The sequence below is a fragment of the Natator depressus genome, chromosome 9 (genome assembly GCF_965152275.1).
Source record: "Natator depressus isolate rNatDep1 chromosome 9, rNatDep2.hap1, whole genome shotgun sequence".
Classification (NCBI taxonomy): Eukaryota; Metazoa; Chordata; order Testudines; family Cheloniidae; genus Natator; species Natator depressus.
Genome location: NC_134242.1, coordinates 94,921,519 through 94,940,882, shown reverse-complemented (window position 1 = coordinate 94,940,882; position 19,364 = coordinate 94,921,519). Strand labels below are relative to the sequence as shown.

Sequence of the window (19,364 nt, the reverse complement as noted above, 5' to 3'; positions counted from 1 at the left end):
AGTCAGCATGGATTCACCAAGGGCAAGTCATGCCTGACTAATCTAATTGCCTTCTATGACGAGATAACTGGTTCTGTGGATGAAGGGAAAGCAGTGGATGTGTTATTCCTTGACTTTAGCAAAGCTTTTGACACAGTCTCCCACAGTATTCTTGCCAGCAAGTTAAAGAAGTATGGGCTGGATGAATGGATGATAAGGTGGATAGAAAGCTGGCTAGATTGTCAGGCTCAACGGGTAGTGATCAGTGGCTCCATGTCTAGTTGGCAGCCGGTATCAAGTGGAGTGCCCCAAGGGTCGGGACCGGTTTTGTTCAATATCTTCCTTAATGATCTGGAGGATGGTGTGGATTGCACCTTCAGCAAGTTTGCAGATGACACTAAACTGGGAGGAGAGGTAGATATGCTGGAGGGTAGGGATAGGATACAGAGGGACCTAGACAAATTGGAGGATTGGGCCAAAAGAAATCTGATGAGGTTCAACAAGGACAAGTGCAGAGTCCTGCGCTTAGGACGGAAGAATCCCATGCATCGCTACAGACTCAGGACTGAATGGTTAGGCAGCAGTTCTGCAGAAAAGGACCTAGGGGTTACAGCGGACGAGAAGCTGGATATGAGTCAACAGTGTGCCCTTGTTGCCAAGAAGGCCAACGGCATTTTGGGATGTATAAGTAGGGGCATTGCCAGCAGATCGAGGGATGTGATCGTTCCCCTCTATTCGACACTGGCGAGGCCTCATCTGGAGTACTGTGTCCAGTTTTGGGCCCCACACTACAAGAAGGATGTGGAAAAATTGGAAAGAGTCCAGCGGAGGGCAACAAAAATGATTAGGGGACTGGAACACATGACTTATGAGGAGAGGCTGAGGGAATTGGGATTGTTTAGTCTGTGGAAGAGAAGAATGAGGGGGGGATTTGATAGCTGCTTTCAACTACCTGAAAGGGGGTTCCAAAGAGGATGGATCAGACTGTTCCCAGTGGTAGCAGATGACAGAACAAGGACTAATGGTCTCAAGTTGCAGTGGGGGAGGTTTAGGTTGGATACTTTTTCACTAGGAGGGTGGTGAAACACTGGAATGCGTTACCTAGGGAGGTGGTGGAATCTCCTTCCTTAGAAGTTTTTAAGGTCAGGCTTGACAAAGCCCTGGCTGGGATGATTTAGTTGGGGATTGGTCCTGCTTTGAGCAGGGGGTTGGACTAGATGACCTCCTGAGGTCCCTTCCAACCCTGATATTCTATGATTCTATAGATTTCAGAGTAACAGCCGTGTTAGTCTGTATTCGCAAAAAGAAAAGGAGTACTTGTGGCACCTTAGAGACTAACCAATTTATTTGAGCATAAGCTTTCGCTTACGAAAGCTTATGCTCAAATAAATTGGTTAGTCTCTAAGGTGCCACAAGTACTCCTTTTCTTTTTATGATTCTATAGTTCCCTCCTCTGAAGAATCCCTTGGTACTTCCCAGCACAGCAAGCTGCATGTTTCTGTTGGCAGCAGCAGTGTCAGAGAATGGTATCTTGTGAAATATACAGGGCATTTTATCATGTCATGTTTCTTAATTCTGGAAAAATTAATGCACTCCCAAAGCAAATAAAACTCTGCAGTCAGCCAAGCTGTTTGCACAAAACACATTAGAAAGATTAGAAAGGTTCTGATGCATCATGATTAGATTTCTAAAATTAAATAAATAGGGAAAAAGAGGCTGTCAGCCATCTGTAGTGTACCATGACCCCGGCCTCCTGCATCTCAGCAGAATTTTATGACACAGAGAGAGAGAGAGAATGAACAAGGATTTGTGTCCATTAGAATATTATACCACAATGTGTAAATGGAGTGATAGCTTAAAAATAAAAAAAACCACTCAATTTACACTGATTGAAGGTGCTGGAAACAAATATTACTATATAATGTATGTCCTTGATAGTGTAAATATGATCATTTTAAACACACCTATATGCCATTAAGTCTGTGCTTTTTGACAGTTAAGCTTAACTCTATGTTTCTTTGATAAAACTCTGATTTCAGGGATTATTCTCTTGGCTGTCTGAAGTCCTGACACTGGGTTACATTCCACTACCTCCTTGGCTCACTGGGATCATTTCTTACTCGAATCCCTTTACTGGCATCAAACATCGCTTATGTTGTTTTATTTGAGTGTTTCCCCGGCATTCAGTTGCATACCTTGCTATTTTCACTCCCATTCACTTAAACTGTTCTGTTTGCTCTTTACAGGTCAAGCCTGGGCCCAGTGATGTCAGCCGTAAAACTACTTATTTCAATGAGACCAAGATTTAGCCCTATTACTGTTGCTTACTCTACAGAGTTAATTTTACTCCTGAGGGAATTCTGCACACAATATTTTTAAATTCTGCATATTTTGTCAAAATAACACAATATAATCATACCATGTTCAATTATTTGCTAACAAGTATTTTGAAATAACTTACCAAAATAACTGAACATGGTGTGATTATATTGTTATTGTGTTTCTGCGTTATTTTGGTAAATAAAATATGCAAAAGTTTAAAATTTTTAATTTTTTGTGCAGAATTCCCTCAAGAGTACCAGGGCTCTGTGTGGTGCAATCTGGGTGCGGGCAACTCGATGGAGAGCTAGGTGCGGTTGGGGGGCGGGGGGGGGGGGTGTCCTAGGTGCACAGGGGCTCGGTGTAGGGTTCTGGGTGCAGGGGAACCCAGGTGAAGATAGTTAGGGCTCAGTGAGGTGGGGGGGTCCTGATACATGGGGTGAGGCTTAGCAGGGTGGGGGTTTGGGAGGCTCAGTGGGGGGCTCAATGGGAGGGTTCCCTGGTGTGTTGATGAGGGAAGGGTTACTGTACAGGGAGCTGCTCCCCTTGTCTGCCCTACCCCCTTGCATCCAGACCCCCCTACACCCAACCCCCCGCTGAGCTTGACACACACACCCCCCTCAGAACTCTCCCTCCCAAGCCCCTCCTGCAGTGCAGAGCTTCCTGCAGCCAGAGGAACTTTCTGGGGATTGATCTGACCCACCCCGGCTGCTCTGTGCAGGAAGGGAAGGGGGAGGGGGAACTCCGTCTCCATCCTCCTCCTCCTCTTCCCCCATCCCCCCACCCAGCCAAGACTAATGTCCCTGGCTGGCCAGGGAAGCCCCAGTTCCCCTTCCCCCCCAAGTGATTTACTTCTCCCCCGACTGCCTGAACAGAAGCATCTGAGTTTCCGGGGAGGGGTGAATGAACACTGGTGTAGCTTCTCTTTGCTTCCCCACCCCAACAGAAACCATTTTTTGCAAGGTAGCAAAGGGCATCTGTGGGAATGGGCATTTTTCTGTTGCACCGCAATGGCGCAGAATTTCCCCAGAAGTCGTTAATCAACTTCATTTAGCTCAACTCAGCTAGTCCTCTCATCTACCCTGATGTACTTAATGACAGTGGTACCAGATTGTCTTTCTTCTCCTTTGCCTTCACTTTGTCCCATCAATCAAGGTCAGCAGCTCTTGTTCTTCATCTCCAAGTGTTCTTGCCAACTGTGTCATCCAACCTGAGGCCAACCTTCTTCACGTCCTCCTTCACCATCTCAAACCACCATTTTCTAGGTCTTCTTTGTGATCTTTGTCCCTTGACTACTAGCTCTTGTACTCTCTGGCCAACACACCCCACATCTTGTCATCTCACATGACCCGGCCATGTCAGTTGATATGCCCTCAGCTTTTCTGTGATGGGGGATAGCTGCATCATGGCTTGTACCGTTTCACTGGGTAGCTCTCGTCTTACTCAGTGTCCACGTTAGCATTCTCAGTTTGGCTGTCTGAAGTAGCTGTTATTCTCTCTTCCTCATTGGCGATCATTCTGACCCATACATTATGGCTGGCCTAATCATGATCTTATATACTTTGCTCTTTAGTTTACTTGGCATATTCTTACCGCAGAGAATTCCCATCAACTCCCTCCATTTACACCAAGTGCTCTTCATGTGGCTCCTAACGTCCGCATCCACATTCCCATCATGCCTCAACCCTGAACCAAGATATTTAAATTGTTGCATAGACTTTAACTCTATGCCAGCCTGTTTTACTGACTTCTCCTTCTCCCTCTCAATGAAGCATTGCATGTATTCAGCCTTTTGTCAGCTGATTCGTAAGCCATTTCCCTCTAATGCAGCCTTCCATAGTTCTAGGTCCTTTTCCAGTCCATATTTCTCTTCACAGCACAACATAATGTCCTTGGAGCAAAGCGTGCTCTACTGAGCTGATGTCCTAATCTCCTGCACCAATATGTCCTTTCCAATCACCAATAGGAATAGCCTGAAGGCCGATCCTCTATGTAGAGCTACCCTTGCAGTGAATGACTCCCTGCAGCCGCAGCTGCTTCTCACTACCATTGTGATACCCTGGTACACGTCCATGATAGTCTCAACATATGTCTCCAGCAAACGGCACGACCCCAAGCATCACCAGAACAATTCTCCAGGCACTCTGTCATAAGCTTCACAGCTTCCTCTATGCTTCTTTGCCTAATCTTAGCTAATCTATATACTCCTTTCTCCCCCTCCTTCTTAAGTGGTCTTGCACATAAGGCTTTCAGTGCCTGACCCTTACTTTCTGCCACTGCTCTTTTGGCCATTTTCTTTACCAGCTTGCACTCCATTCTTATTTTCTGCCACCACTTAAACCTTTCCTCCTCCTCTTTCGTTGCCTCCAGCACATCACTGGATCACTACCACATTGCCTTGCCATGAAATTTCCCTTCTTTCATTAGTGCACAAGCTGCCTGTGGCCAAGCTGTAATACGCTCAGATATTTTCCCCCAAAGCCTCGTTGGTATCATTGTGGTCAGTTTGGCCATTGTCCAACCCCTGCAGAACCTCATCCTTCAATCTCAAATTAACTTCACTACCCACAAGCCTTTATCCTTTGTTCCCCAGCTTGTATTTTGTTCCCCATTAGTCTTTTCACCCAGAAGTACATTACAAGCAATGGATGTTGCTGCTTTGCAATCTTGTCTCCCAGGATCACTTTATAGAAACGTGATCGACTGTAAAAAGACTCTGTCCCCGCCCCCAAAGAGTTTACAGTCAAAGGCCTTGATACTATAGTTAGATCCACATGTGCAAGGACCAGGACCCCACTGTGTTAGGCACAGCACATGCATATAAATGAATGCAACATTTGCATGCCGAATGACATCAGTAAACACAAATGCAGGACTTGTGCGTGCACTCACAGTTACAGGCTATGTCTTCGCTGTCCAAAAGGTGCATTTTCCCATCAAGATAGCTAATTTGCTATAAAAGTCTAATGGAGACAAAGCACAGGTAATTTTTACCTCACTGTAGCTAGTCAGGGTCAACCCTATACCCCACACCTAGGGATTGCCTTTTTTTGCAGTGAAGACATAGCCACAGGACATTGTTTGAAAAGCTGGCCCACAGAATAAACTACTGCGGCAATAAAATAGAAAGATTTACAATAAAGGCACCCTTTGTTTGCCTAAATTTAGGAATAGGGGCAGAAAGGCTGATTTATTAATAGCTCTCAGAGAACACTGTTTGGCAACGAGGAGTTAACCTTAGGGTGGTAACAAAAGCACTTATTTTAAAAAAAAACTAAAAAAAAAAACAGTGTCTTTCCAAGTCAATGTTTAATAGGAAGGCACTTATTTATCAGTTTGCATTCTTACCAGACTAGACAGGTTGCAGTAGATAAAGCAATTCGCTCCTTCCCCCTTTGAGCTGTGCACATTTTCTTGAGAAATTTTTTCACTGAAAATGCATATTTGGGTAACCAAAACATTCTGGTGAATTTGTGTCAAATTCACCAAATTGTCTGGGTCAAAAAAAGAAAAAGAAAGAAAAAAGAATTCTGAAAAGCTGAAACATTTTGCTACATGTTCTAAATTAAAGGTTTTGATTTTTTTCTTCAAAAACTTTTTGTTTTGAATTTTATTCCACTTAAATCAAAAAAGTTTTAAAACTTCAGAAGCAAATGAAACGTTTCACGTGACCCAAAACAAAAAAATGTTCAACTTTCTAGTTTTGCCAGAAAATTCAAAATATATTTATTTTTGGGTCAACCTGAAACTCCTCCCCCACCCTGATTCAGCCACAAACCAAAAACTGGTTATTTGCACAGCTCTATTCCCACTGACATTTAGATAGTCCTTTTCCTCCAAGCAGGGCTGGCCTAAGGGAAAAATGGCAGCCTGGGCGAACTCGTATTTTGGCGCCTTTGGTCCCCATGGGTGTGGTGCCCCCCGCCATGGCCCCTCTCAATCTGCCCATCCCCTGCCCCCCGACTCCTGCACTGTGTCCCCATCACCCATAACCCCTGCACTCCCTCCTGCGCCCACATGGGGAAATTGACCTGAATGCGTGGAGCAGCTGGCATTGCTGCTCGCTCCCCCCTCGAATGCTAGGGGGCTGTGAGGTGGGAGCAAGAAGCGACATCAGGGCTCCCTGCATCCAGGTCACTTCCCCACCTGGGCTGCGTAAGGGGAGGGCAGGAGAGTAGCAGCTCCTGATGCTCGCCTCACAGCACAACCCAGGTGGGGAAAGTGACCTGGCTGCACGGAGCGCATGGTGTTGCTCCTTGCTCCCCCCTCACAGCCCCCTAGGGGAGCACGGAGGAATGTTGGGGAGGGGGGTGAGTAGTATCTGTATGTCATCGCTACCCCCCCATGTTTCTCCACCGGGAGGGAGCAGAGAGAAATCTGGGTGCCCCCCACATGGCGCTCCCCTGCCAGCCGGGAGCAGTTTCTAACTCTAAGCTGGCAATGCTCACCTCTGCGCTGCCGCATGACGCCCGCTTGATCATGGCGCCTCTGGGCGGTTGCCCGGGAGGCCCACCCCTTAGGCCGGCTCTGCCTCCAAGAGAAATATCTGTTATCTGAAACATGCATGGTTCACCAGCAGCTGTACTGTTAGCAGATGCCAGTCACAGAATCATGGAATATCAGGGTTGGAAGGGACCTCAGGAGGTCATCTAGTCCAACCCCCGGCTCAAAGCAGGACCAACACCAACTAAATCATCCCAGCCAGGGCTTTGTCAAGCCTGACCCAGTCTGCCCACTCTTGTGCCTTTCCCACCTGCCAGCCTCCGAAAGATCAGCTATGCTACAAGACAGTAACTGGAGGGGGAAAAAATCTATTTTAAACAACAATCCCTGATAATGAAGGCTATTTAGCACTAGGGGCTTGTATTACTGTAGGGCCTTGTGGTCCCAAATGAGCTTATGACCCTGTTGTGCTACGCACTATACAAACACATACTAAGAGACCATCCTTGACCCAAACAGTTTACAACCTAAATAGACAAGTCACACCCACGGTGCTAGGAGAAAGAGTTCCCTAGAGTCACAGGTGGGACTAGAACCTACAACTTCTGCACCCCTGGTCAGTGTCCTACCCACTGGACCACACTGCCGATAAGTTGAAAGGCACTTTTTACCTTCAAAGCATTGTGCAAACTCTAACCAATCAATCTTCACAACACTCTCTGAGATACAACTTAAGTGACCACTTAAAGCCACATACACTAAAGCATGGGTGGCCTCGTGGGGGAGGGGGGCGGAGGAAAGGAGGGATGCGGCAAGCGGCAGGCAGGGAGGGCCTTGAGGAGTGGAGGGACATGGCTACCAGCAGGGACCTCCGGAGTGGGAAGTGGAGTGGAGAAGAGGAAGGACTCAGGAGGGAGCAACAGGTGGTGAGGGCCTCGCGGAAGGGGCGGAGCAGGGATGGGAAGAGGCAGAGGGCAGGCGGGGCCACCACGGCTCAGGTGTCCCTCAGCAGGGTGGCATCAGCTATGCCAGGGGAGGCTTAGCCTCCCCGACCTATCATGCCCACCACCTATGACACTAAGGACAGGGACTCTGTCAGGTTTGGAACTCGGAAGTTCCTCGCCAACACCATGCCTTCCTCTCCAGCAACACTTTATTCACTTAAATTTTAAGTCTGTTTAAGGACAAAAGCTACTCCTCACTGTGCATGGGGGCAGCTGAACCCTCCAACAGCGAGTGTAACCGACAGCTACACCAACACCGCACGAAAGAGTGCCTCTCCCACCTTGGCGCAGCGTAGCCAAGGACAAGCAGTGACAGAACCACTTGTGGGAAAGTTAGGGAGATGGGGAGAAGAGTCGGGGATTTTGTTGAGTGTCCGGCAGCTGTGGGGAAAGACAGCAGACGAGACTGGTGGAGAGAAGGGCCCTAGAGCTGAAGATTCAATGGCTGGGAGAGAGTCTGAGTTGCGACTCATGCTTAGGAGTCAGTCGCTGAGCGTACCCCCCCGAACCCTGACAGTAATGGAGGCCCAGATTTTCAGAAGTGACTAGCATTTTGGGGTCTCCCATTCAAGACACCTCAAAGGAGCTTCACTGCCAGAGAGCGGGTACTCAGCACTTTCTGACAAACAGGCCATTTTAAGGCGTCTCCACTTGGCCACTCAAAACCAGTTACTCTTGAAAATCTTGGCTGGGAATGCTTGGATCAGGCAGCAAAGAGTTAGGCGCTTATGGGAGTACACTCCCTTGCAGAGCCTTAAGGGTTAAGGGAAGTCAATGGCTCGACAAAAAAAATATACAAATGAGACCACCACCCTTTTGGTAAAGGTCAAAGTGTAACCACTTCATGATCACATTCCCATTGCGGCTCTCAAGTCACCAGCTTCCCTCTAGCACTCCTCAGTTTGCATTCCTCACCCCATTCAACTTCCTGGGCAAATACTAGGAAAAATAAAGGCCTGGCACCCAATTCATCCTGCCTAAACCACACCAGGCAGACAACTGCTCTCAGATTGACCCTATCAGAGCAGTGCAGATACAAAACTGAACCTAAAACCAGTAGCACCTAGTAGAATACTTTCTCCTGTCGTATCCCACAGGGCTTTACATATCAGACTGACGTCCATGCCAAGCAAGTTTGACTTCCACTTTTAAGGTTGCATCTAAAAACATATGCAGAACTGGAGGGTAGATTGCCTGTAATAACATTTTACTATTCATTTCTATATACATACCCGGCTGAATATTTAAAAATCACTCTGAAGCCATTGCTGCATTCAAGGAACAGAGCTGAAAGATTCCTCTGCCAACCGGATTGTTGCTACGACACAGGGTTCCTGAGAATGTGTGAAGTCAGGCGGGGGAAGGAAGGGGAGTATAGCGGTGTGGGGGGGGCGTGTGGGATTGAGCCTTTACTCCTCGGGGGGGGGAAGAGAGAGAGAGAGAATATGAATCTGTACTTAAGAGAACACTGCTGAATCTATTTCTGTCCTAGCTGGTTGGTTTTGTGCAGCCCAGAATATGCTGCTGAGTCCTCTTCCCTTCTGACTGTCTCCTGGGGTGGATTTTAGGATTTGTACAAATTGAGGCTGTGAGAATGATGCCCATTCTTAGAAATCTTTCCTTTCAGGATGGTCAAAGTCCATTTGTTCAGGTACTTACAGTAAACTACACAGTTAATAAGGAGCTAGCTTTTGAGCCCTGACTCCCTCTGTTCAGATACACAGGCCCTCTGGCTTCATTAATATCCTTTTTAAAGGGTTCCCTGTCCCTCTCCCATTGCTTTCTTTCCTTTCTGAACTTCACTGTAGCCCACACCATCTGTAAACAGCAGCTGCACCACACACCTCCCAAGCCGATATAGTAACTCATTACATTTTTATGATATTGATCGAGTGGTCTTTGTAACTACAAAGCCAGGTCTAAGTATATTTAATTGAAAGGAGTAGAAATGTGTTTTATTGGAAGGCTGCTGCAACACTGTGGGAAGCTACAATAGAGAGACATTAAACCAGGAAGATAATCCCTTGATCATTCCCTGTTTGCGCCTGCTGAGGACGCTATGCTCTGAAGAGGGAATATTTGTCTGGTGGTCAGAGGGGCCTGGGAAACTGGATCATTGCATCCTATTACCCCTTCTTGCACTGTATCAGTTTGGGCCAGCCACTTAATCAACCATACTCTTCCTTAGTTTAGTCATCTGCAAGCCTTCCCTGCCTCAGAAGGCTCCTGTGAAGTTACTGATGTCTACAAAGTGCTTCGAGGCCACCACATGAATGATATTATGCAAGTGCAAAATATTCTTGCTTCAAAGGTAATGCATCTGCCAGGAAAGATTATGCATTTTGCCCAGAGTGCAAGGCAGAAGCTAGTCATTTTAAACTATATACCATCTATACAATCTATGCAACGTCCTACAATAAATTGCACACGACTGAGAAAAATCGACACAGGACATTAAACACAGACTGTGTTAAATAGGAAAGCAGCTCTTTTCCTAGCCTGCAGGGAACACATGATGCAGGCACGCTACCACAAGCGGGCAGCTGTTGCTACTGCCATGTACTCCAGACTCAAACTTTGAACTACTGTGGTACTAAATGTTGTGAAGAACACAACACGCGCACACAGTGCCCTAGAGGCTCAGAACGCACTGACACCCACTGCCTAGATGTCAGTTCTGCCTGCACCTCCACCTTCTCCCACTCCTGGCCATGCGGCTGCTTCTACCACAACCTTATGGTTGGAACTAGGTCCACTCTGGTCCCCCGTCACTACGTCCACTCTGTTCCTTGAAACTCACCTCTTTTACTAAGCTGATCACCTCACTTTGGGGGCACCTTCCTGCATCTAATCTCCTGCATCACGCTTGTTTGTGCTAGATGCGTGTGCAATAGTTCAGGTATCTGCTATGAGGGGCGGGGATCCTCGAAGCACCAATCAGCACACACATGACGTGTGCTTAAATGACACTCCTGTCAAACAGGTGTGAGCAGGAAGCGTGCCCTGGTTATCATCATGCAAGAGGAGGGCAGAAAGCTGCCCATATTTTCACAGGCATCTTATTTTCAAGGACAAAACTCTGTATTTTAATATTACGTTTTTATTAATACTCCTTGGAATATGGGACCTATCTTATTTACAATAAGGTGTAGGCTAGTGACCTGAGCACATGGCTGGTAGCCAGGAACTCCTGAGCCATCATCCCTGGCTCTGAGACGGACTTCCTTTGTGGCCATGAATCAGATCACTTGTCTTCCCTGCTTCGGTTTCCCCATTTGTAAAGTGGGACAATCACAGGCCTCTCAGGGAGGTTGTAGTGCTTAACACTCTGTTTCTGGCACAGGGCTGTATTATCCCCCGAAGAACCTCAAGTTTTAAAACAGCCCAACCTCCAGCGCTCAGGCAGGCATGGACTATGCAGGCTCGTGAACATGTAGGATGATGGGCTCTGAGCAAGTGTCAATCAAAGGGTGTGTGCTTAGAACAAAACAGGTGTGAAATAAAATTACATTAGACTCTCCTGGGCAATTGGATACAAACAGGTTTCCTTAACCCGCCGGACCTGTTTGTCTGTACCTGGCAAAGGACTTCAGAGCTCAGACAAAGCTGCAGTCTGGCCGGATCTGTGCTCCAGCCTTACATCCAGCAGGGAAACTACCTCAGCTCCTTGATTAGGATCTCCCTTCACTCCTTAAAGGGTGTACATTTAATCTGCATTGGCATCCAATGTATACAGCATCCTTATTGTGGGAAGGCAGAAGGAACTCCACAGTTAAGGCTGCAACTGAGTTTGCATTATGAATCCCTAAAATCCACAAACAAAAGGAACATCAGCCTCCAAATCAGTAGGTGAGGTCTGGGGTGGAGAGAGAATTTTTCTACCAAGTTGGAAGCAAGATGGCTCATGGGGGTTCTGTGACAGCAGCAGAAGAGAGAGACTGTGGGCAGGGGGCAAGTGGAGACCTCAGCAAGTCTCATCCCATGGAAATGACCCCTGGGATGCCAGGCAGGAGCTCATGGTGGGAGGAGCTTGGGGAGTCTCCCAAAGAACCAGGTTTTGATTTTAATGACACTGAATTCACCCAGATGCCAATAGCCTCACTCTGGATTTACACCAGTGTAAGTGAGATCATAGTCTGGCCATAGAGCTTTAAAACTCTGGGCTGCTTCACCCCACTTAATGGACACACATCTTTTTACACATACAACAGTGATGGACACCCGATAAATGCATGGATTTTATTAAGCAGATCCCTCTCTTACCTACAGTGAGAATGGGATTATTACACAAATTTGGCACCCAAGTGTGCAAAACACACACACAGTTGTGGGCCTGTTTGCGTGCACAATCGGCACCGCGGCACACTGCTGCTGTATGCCAATTACTGCAATGAGCCATTTGCAACAGCAGTTACCTGAACTACACATCCACTTGCAGTAAATGCACGCACAAATAAGGCACCTAGCAAGATGCACAGCTGCTCACCCAAACCCCAATCCTGCAAAAACGTACACGCCTGCTTCACTTTCCACATACAACTAACCCCACTGAAGCCACTGGGGCTACACAGCTGAATCAATCCGCACAGGATCGGGGTCCCAATGCATTAAGGGAGAAGTCTTATATATCCATTTAGAAAAAAAGAATATGAGAATAATTATTGCTATTGAACTCAGACGTGACCAGAAATTCAACGGCTGCTATTTTATTCCAAAGCATAGCAGCCCTTCTCTTTACCGTGCTACAATGGCACAAAAGATATGGTAAAATATTGATGACATGGTCTCAGTTGCTCTGAAAGCTGCAAACACAGCCTGCCTGATAGCAGATCCTGCCAGAGTTGGTTCTTCTGACATTTACAGTATCGCTTCTCGGCTCTATGAGCTAAGATCAAGTAGAGTGGCTAAGATCAAGTGTAAGTAGTCTCTTGGCCTATCCAAGGCTGTGATCAAGTGTCTTGATGTTTTTGGTCTTTTGGCCTCGAGATGAAAACCTTGTCTGTGTCTCTTGGACCTTGAAGTTATCTAAGTTATATCTGTTCTTATCAGTTTAATATCTGACATGTCCTTTATTTGAGGACTGTATATTAAATTGATTTACAGTTCGCATACTGCAGTGTCCCCAGGCTACATAACATCTGTAACCCTTGCGAGTAACATTCGAAAGGCTTTCAGCCACAAGACTGTAAATTTTTAATTATAGCAAGTTAAAACAAGATTTTCATTAGCAGGTAAAGATTAGCAATGAGATAAATTAGAAAAAATGACTTCTGATATTAAAGATACACTTCATCAACGCTGGGAAAGCCAACAAGCATCATCGGCTGGTTCTGTCAAAAATACCACAGCAAACCACCATCTGTCACATACTAATTGAAGAGGAAGTTCCATAAAGCTCAGGAATCACTGACATGCTTACGAAAGAAAACCGGCTCACAGTCTACTCTGCAATGATACAATGTGCAGGCAAATCAACCCCACGGAAGTTTAACACGCACCCCGCACCTTCCAAATCAGGACACAGACACTACTTTCTAACGGGCCAGGTTTTGCTCACAGTTCCGCGCCCACCGCCCCACTGCAGTTAAAACCATGCTCACACCGGCTGCACACGTGTAGCTGCGGAGAAAATCAGGTTTTCGAATGCCGTACAAGGGGCTTTTCACCACGTGGCTCTCATTGGCTTAAATCGGTGAAGCCATCCCTGAGCATATAAATTGGCCTCTACCAAGTAGCCCCTAACTCGGTTTCAGCATTGATGGCAAGGTTGGGCAGAGCTTTTACTGCACTGAATGGGAGTCTAGTACCCACCACAGCCTACCTCTCCCACCATGGCTGCCTACCCAGCCCGGAGCCATTATTACTCACACCCACCAGCTGGGAGAGAGCCACTGCTCAACCAGTAGCCCTGCTCCCCACCCCTCACGTTAGCCTCCAGCAATTAGGAGAGATCTACTGTCAAGACAAGGAGACCCAATCCAGGCCCACTACCAAAGAGGACCTGCTCCCTGCCCAACCATCCACCTCCAGCCCAAAGAGCACAAGGTGGCCTGCTGTCCTCACTCCTGACAGAAGAGACCATAGGACAACCTGTCTGCCACCCTTTCTGCTGCCAAAGACCTGCTCTCAGGTAGGGAACCGCACAGCGGAGCATCGGAGTAACAAGGTGGATCAAGGGCTGCAGGGTGTTGGGAAGAGTGTGGTACACAGGGAAGGAGTCTCTGACAGAGGTGGATGTTTATTGAGGGAGCCCCTTAGTGAAACGTTAGCAGTGCCTCACCAGCCATCAGCCTTCCACGTGGTGCCGAGTTCTGTGGGGCGCTGGGAGTCAGGCCGGGCCTGCAGAGCTGTAGCAGCTGGGTGCTCGCTAGGACTTAGGATCTCCAACAAATGCAGATATACCAGCTGAAGAGCAGCAGCAAAACAGCCTCAGCAAAGCGTGCTGGCTTCCCATGCAGACCCAGCCTTTGGACGGCAGCGGCCAGTCCACCCCGATTACCCATACCCAACACAGAGGCGCCCTGCAGGGCGCACAGCGTCAGTGCCGGGGCTGAAGAGGGCAGCATTCTTTACATTCGCCGTGGTGTCTGCCTCCAAGCAGGGGCACGCACAGAGGGAGGGCTCTGGGGAGCCCCCTGCTGGCCATATCCCCTTGAGCCACGAAGTAGCACCAACAGAACCAGCAATAGCAAAGACATTTGCCCACTCCCTATGCAGGTGCATTGTGGGAGGGAAAAGACTTCCCTGGCTCCTTTCTCCACCGCAAATGCACCTCCACAAGACACAGCAGAATGCTGCACCTTCACCTCTGAACACTTCGTCCACCTAGCTGTTCATCCCAGCTCCCGTGCCCTGAGGTCTAGGTCACCGGGACATCTGGGGAACAGACAGCACATGCCATGGTTTCATGTATAAGGGCATCAACCTCTGTAGGACGCAGTGCCTGAAGTAAATGGTAACTTATAATCATACTTCGCACTCTTGCAGCCTTTCATCCATGGCACCTCGCCAAGGCACCTCACAAACATTCATGAATAAGCCTCACAACAGCCCTGTGAGGAAGGAAAGCATTCCCCCCCTTTTTACAGAGTCGGAAACTGAGGCAGGGAAATTAAGGGATGTCTCCAGGTCACCCAGCACCGGTCTAACACTTGACATTTTCATTGTGTTTTAACAGCTGTTAACTAACCTGGTTGAAAATTTTAATGTGAACACAACATGAACATTTGTTCCTAGACACAAATACTTCTCACTAGTTATCCCTAGGCTGCATCCTGGGGTTCAGTAGAACTGACGACGAGCTTCTGTGTCCTGTCGAGGCTAGAATTTATACTTGTGTTAGTTAACATGAGAGAAAGCAGAAGAAAGAATTCAAGCGTAAACACTGCCAGACTTCCAGTAGGTGAGTCATGAATTGATTCCTAGACCTCTTCTTAAAGTAATAATCCACAGATTGATTAAATAGCTCAGTGAAATTCACTAACCGTTCACTTCTTAGCATACTGGAAATCAGAGATTACCAGCTAACCAAGCATAAATTATAAGTGTGTCATTGTACACAATGAAGTGGAGGAGAGAGAGAGAGGAAATTGCCATTCAGGCTCTGTGACGCTTTGTGGAACTTTTCACATGTGCAGGGAGAACACGAACCTAAGGCTAGCTGATCCATATCCAGGCAGGGTGTCTGGAGAGAGAGGGGCTGATCTGCGTGAAAATGTATCACAGATAAACTTCACAGGACAAGGGGGATCATAACGTCACTATAGGATCTGATCAGCACAGAACCAAGCTTATGCAATGTCAGAGTCCACCACAAAACTGACCCTCTGTAAACCCTTAGCATGGAACCACATTGTAAATTCCCCGGAGCCCCTCCAGCAGACACTGGAGTGAAGGAAACCCACATCCACAGAGCAGCAAAAACACCCAGAATCCTTAGTCATCCCCATTATACTCAAACTCAGAGACCCCATTATACTCAGAGACCCATATACCCGACAGGTAGCAAAGATATGCAGCCATGGAAAAGTCCCAGCCAGAACAGCTGAATGCTGTCAGCTGAACAGAAGGGGGCAAGTGGCTCAGAGCCAGTTCTGGATTTTGGGGGTCCACTAGTTCTGGGGACTGAACTTCTTGTTCTTCCCTATGGGCCAGATCCTGCTTCCCCAATCAGAATAATGTCACAAAGGGAGTGAGCCTCAGGGAATTTTTCCCCCTCTATATGGAGGGGAAATATGCCAAGTTCTTGAGTTCACAGGAGCCTCGATCCCTCAGCATCTCTATACACTTCCTGGCTCCAAACCAGAGTTAACAGCTAGCCAGCTACAGAAGCTTTATTCAAAGCAGGCCAAGCAGAAATAAGGTAAATTACAGTAGGAGAGGCTTTCATATTACCCAGTTCCATCACATGGCTGCTAACCTCCCAGACTGTTAGAGCAACGTCCGCCATGCTAAACTATGTGTGTCTAACCAGACCAGCTCTCTGTCTGTACCCACCACAACACCAGCTGAAAACTGGGAAAGTTAAAAGCCAGTTCAGCTCAGTTTTGGATTTATGTTTAACAAAAGAAATGCAATAAAAGTTTCTCAACTCCCACAATGCGCATTCATACTCACCCCCCAGTAAACAATGTGGGCATTAAAAAAAACTTGTACAGAGTCTTTCACATTAAGCTTAAAGCAATGTCTGAGCTTCAGCCAACTTTTAACTTTCCTCGATTTCCAACTTCAGTCGGCCTGTGCTTAGGAAAGACCCAGGAGTGAGACTAAAGAGGTTTTCCCAATCAGCATAGAGCTGTATTTGCCAAACAGGCATTGGGGAATATGCTTAGCATCTGCCCTCACGATGCATCATGATAGCCAATATTATCAGCTTCCAAAGCAAATCTAATTCACTACAAGGTAATTTAAAGGAGGGCTGCAGAGGCAAAGAAGAGCGAACATACATCAATAACTTTTCACATCATCTTCAATCTCTTGCAAATCTTTCTCCCTTTAGGCCAAATTCCAGCTTTGCATATGTATAGGCAAAAACCTCAGTGGGAGATGCAGATGCAAGGCAGAGGGTAGACTTGAAGGATAAATCCTGGGGCCTAATTCACTTGCAAACTTGGGAGCAGCAGCGTTGAAGTCTATGGAGTGATGAATTCCCTGCCCTTAGCCCATGTACCCTGTAATAATGGGAAACTCAATTCTGCAGCAAGGCCCCCAGTTTTGAAATAATTAGCTGTGTTGACATTTGTCATCTTGCGGTTTCAGAGTTAACGCGCTGAAACAGACATGAGAGTCCACCACTTTCAGCGTTGTTTCAGGCTGTCTGCAGACTTAGGCAGACAACGCTACATCAGTTTACACTGCCTTTGTTGTTGTAGGGCTTTCTTCTGAACCGCAAGTGCCAGAAACAACTGTCTTTAAAAAAGGAAGGGACACTGGAACCCAATTCTGTGTTAAACTCTGGAGCTGGGGAATCATGTAATCTTAAAGCCCTGGTTAAAAATGTGGCATTATTCTGTTACTCTGACTCAAGAAGCAAACACAGCAGAAAAAGTAGAGAAAACGTTTTCCCATAAGAAACAGTGGAAGCTCTCACTGTTTCAGAGCATCATGCAGATTAGAGGCAAAGGTAGACTCTGACAATACTGAAGTCAATTACCCTCCCCCACTCCACTTTATATTTCAGATTACCTCCCTCCCACACAGCCTTGTTGTCATTTCACTTTTCTTATGGTAAACGACTGATAAATCATGAAATTGCAGGTGTAGAAACTGTGCTTTATGCGAACGGACTGCATCCTACGTACTGTTTAAGATTCCTGTTTCTCCTGTGGTCCTCGTTGGGGCTGCAGCTCCTTGAATGGCTTTGAGTGATAATATTATTCATTTTCTGGACATCAGAATACAAGCTTACTATGTAATAACAGCTCTCAAATAGTATCTCCTATAACCACGGCTATAAACACGTTACGCCCTAAAAAGGCTGAAAGGACGTGTGTGTGTGTGTGTGTGTATTGTGACAGGGTCAGGCCAGATGGCTACAAGAGAGTGCTAGAAGGCAGATATATTAGCCCCAGGTTAAGTAGGTCCCTTTTCCCTGGGTAAGGTAACAGGGAAGGTTCCAGAACAATCAGGAACTTTCTGGAAAAAATTAAGGCAGACAGGCTAATTAGAACACCTGCAGCAAATCAAGAAGCAGCTAGAATCAATTAAGGCAGGCTAATCAGGGCACCTGGGTTTAAAAAGGAGCTCACTTCAGTTTGTGGTGCATGTGTGAGGAGCTGGGAGCAAAAGGCGCAAGAATCTGAGAGCGAGAAGGCGTACTACTGGAAGACTGAGGAGTACAAGCATTATCAGACATCAGGAGGAAGTCCTGTGGTGAGAATAAAGAAGGTGTTGGGAGGAGGCCATGGGGAAGTAGCCCAGGGAGTTGTAGCTGTCATGCAGCTGTTACAGGAGCCACTGTAGATAGCTGCAATCCACAGGGCCCTGGGCTGGAACCCAGAGTAGAGGGCAGGCCCGGGTTACCCCCATCCCTCCAACTCCCTACTTGATACCAGAGGAGTTGACCTGGACTGTGGGTTCCACCAGAGGGGAAGGTCTCTGGCCTGTTTCCGGATCCACTAGGCGGACATTAGAGGCTGCAGGGATTATTGTTCTTCCTTTTCCCCATGCTGGCCAGTGATGAGGCTAACTGAGTGAACAGCAGATTTGAGCCACAAAAGTGGCCAAACTGAGGGCTGCCGTGAACCTCTGAGGTGAGCAAGTCTACCAATAAGCACAGGACCCACCAAGGCAGAGGAGGAATTTTGTCACAATATATACACACAACGTTGCCAACCCTCATGATTTTGTCACAAGTCTCATGATATTGGATGCTTTCCTTGAACCCTCTGCACTTGCAGTCAAGCAACTGTGTGAGAATCTCAGTTTTCATTTTTAAAAAAAGGTTTCTTCCCCTGGTGGTTGGGGAAAAGTGCCTCAAATGTATCCCAAGACCAGCCTAAAAAGGTCAGAAGTTATGGAGTGGGAAAGAATCCCACATTTTTAATTTTTTTAAAAATCTCATGATTTGGAGTGGAGGCTGACATGACTGTTTCAACACTGAGAGCAGCCCAAATCATGGTCCCAGTCCTGCAACGGGACCCACACAAACTCATCCTTGTTCCTGTGTAGAGTCCCACAGACTTTCCAAAAGCAGGTGTAAAGGTCCATCCGCACAGAGCGGAATGCAGGACTGGGACCTGTGTTACCGGAGAGCGATCTGCCCAGTTTCCCCAGACTTCATTTACATAGTGTGGAGAATTGATGCATCACCGCTGTGTTCGTGCGCTTACACTCACGCTGCCTCTCTAAAGCCCAGTCCTTCAAGAAAATAGGAGTTTTGTCGTTGACTCCCCAGGAACAGGATCAGACTCTATAGAACTGTTTTGTTTTAATTGCACATTCCCACAAACATCCTTTTCTGGCTCATGCGAGTGTTCCTTTGCATCACCAACCACTTTTACTACAGAACCTAATCATCTCTACCCATGTTCTCCAATAAAAAAAAATCCAGCCTAATAAATTCAGCTACGCTATGCAAAGGAATCGAGACAAACAGAAGGAGACTGTTAGATCCTTGTG

The 19,364-nt window shown here is 47.0% G+C and overlaps 1 protein-coding gene and 1 pseudogene across 2 annotated transcripts in view; one reads left to right on the top strand and one right to left on the bottom strand.

Moving 5' to 3' along the window:
- Positions 1–19,364, bottom strand: part of MCF2 (MCF.2 cell line derived transforming sequence) — a 95,860-nt gene that overhangs the window by 74,196 nt on the left and 2,300 nt on the right. The gene's annotated exons all lie outside the window — the stretch shown is intronic.
- LOC141994272 (U2 spliceosomal RNA) lies at positions 12,749–12,894 on the top strand (annotated as a pseudogene).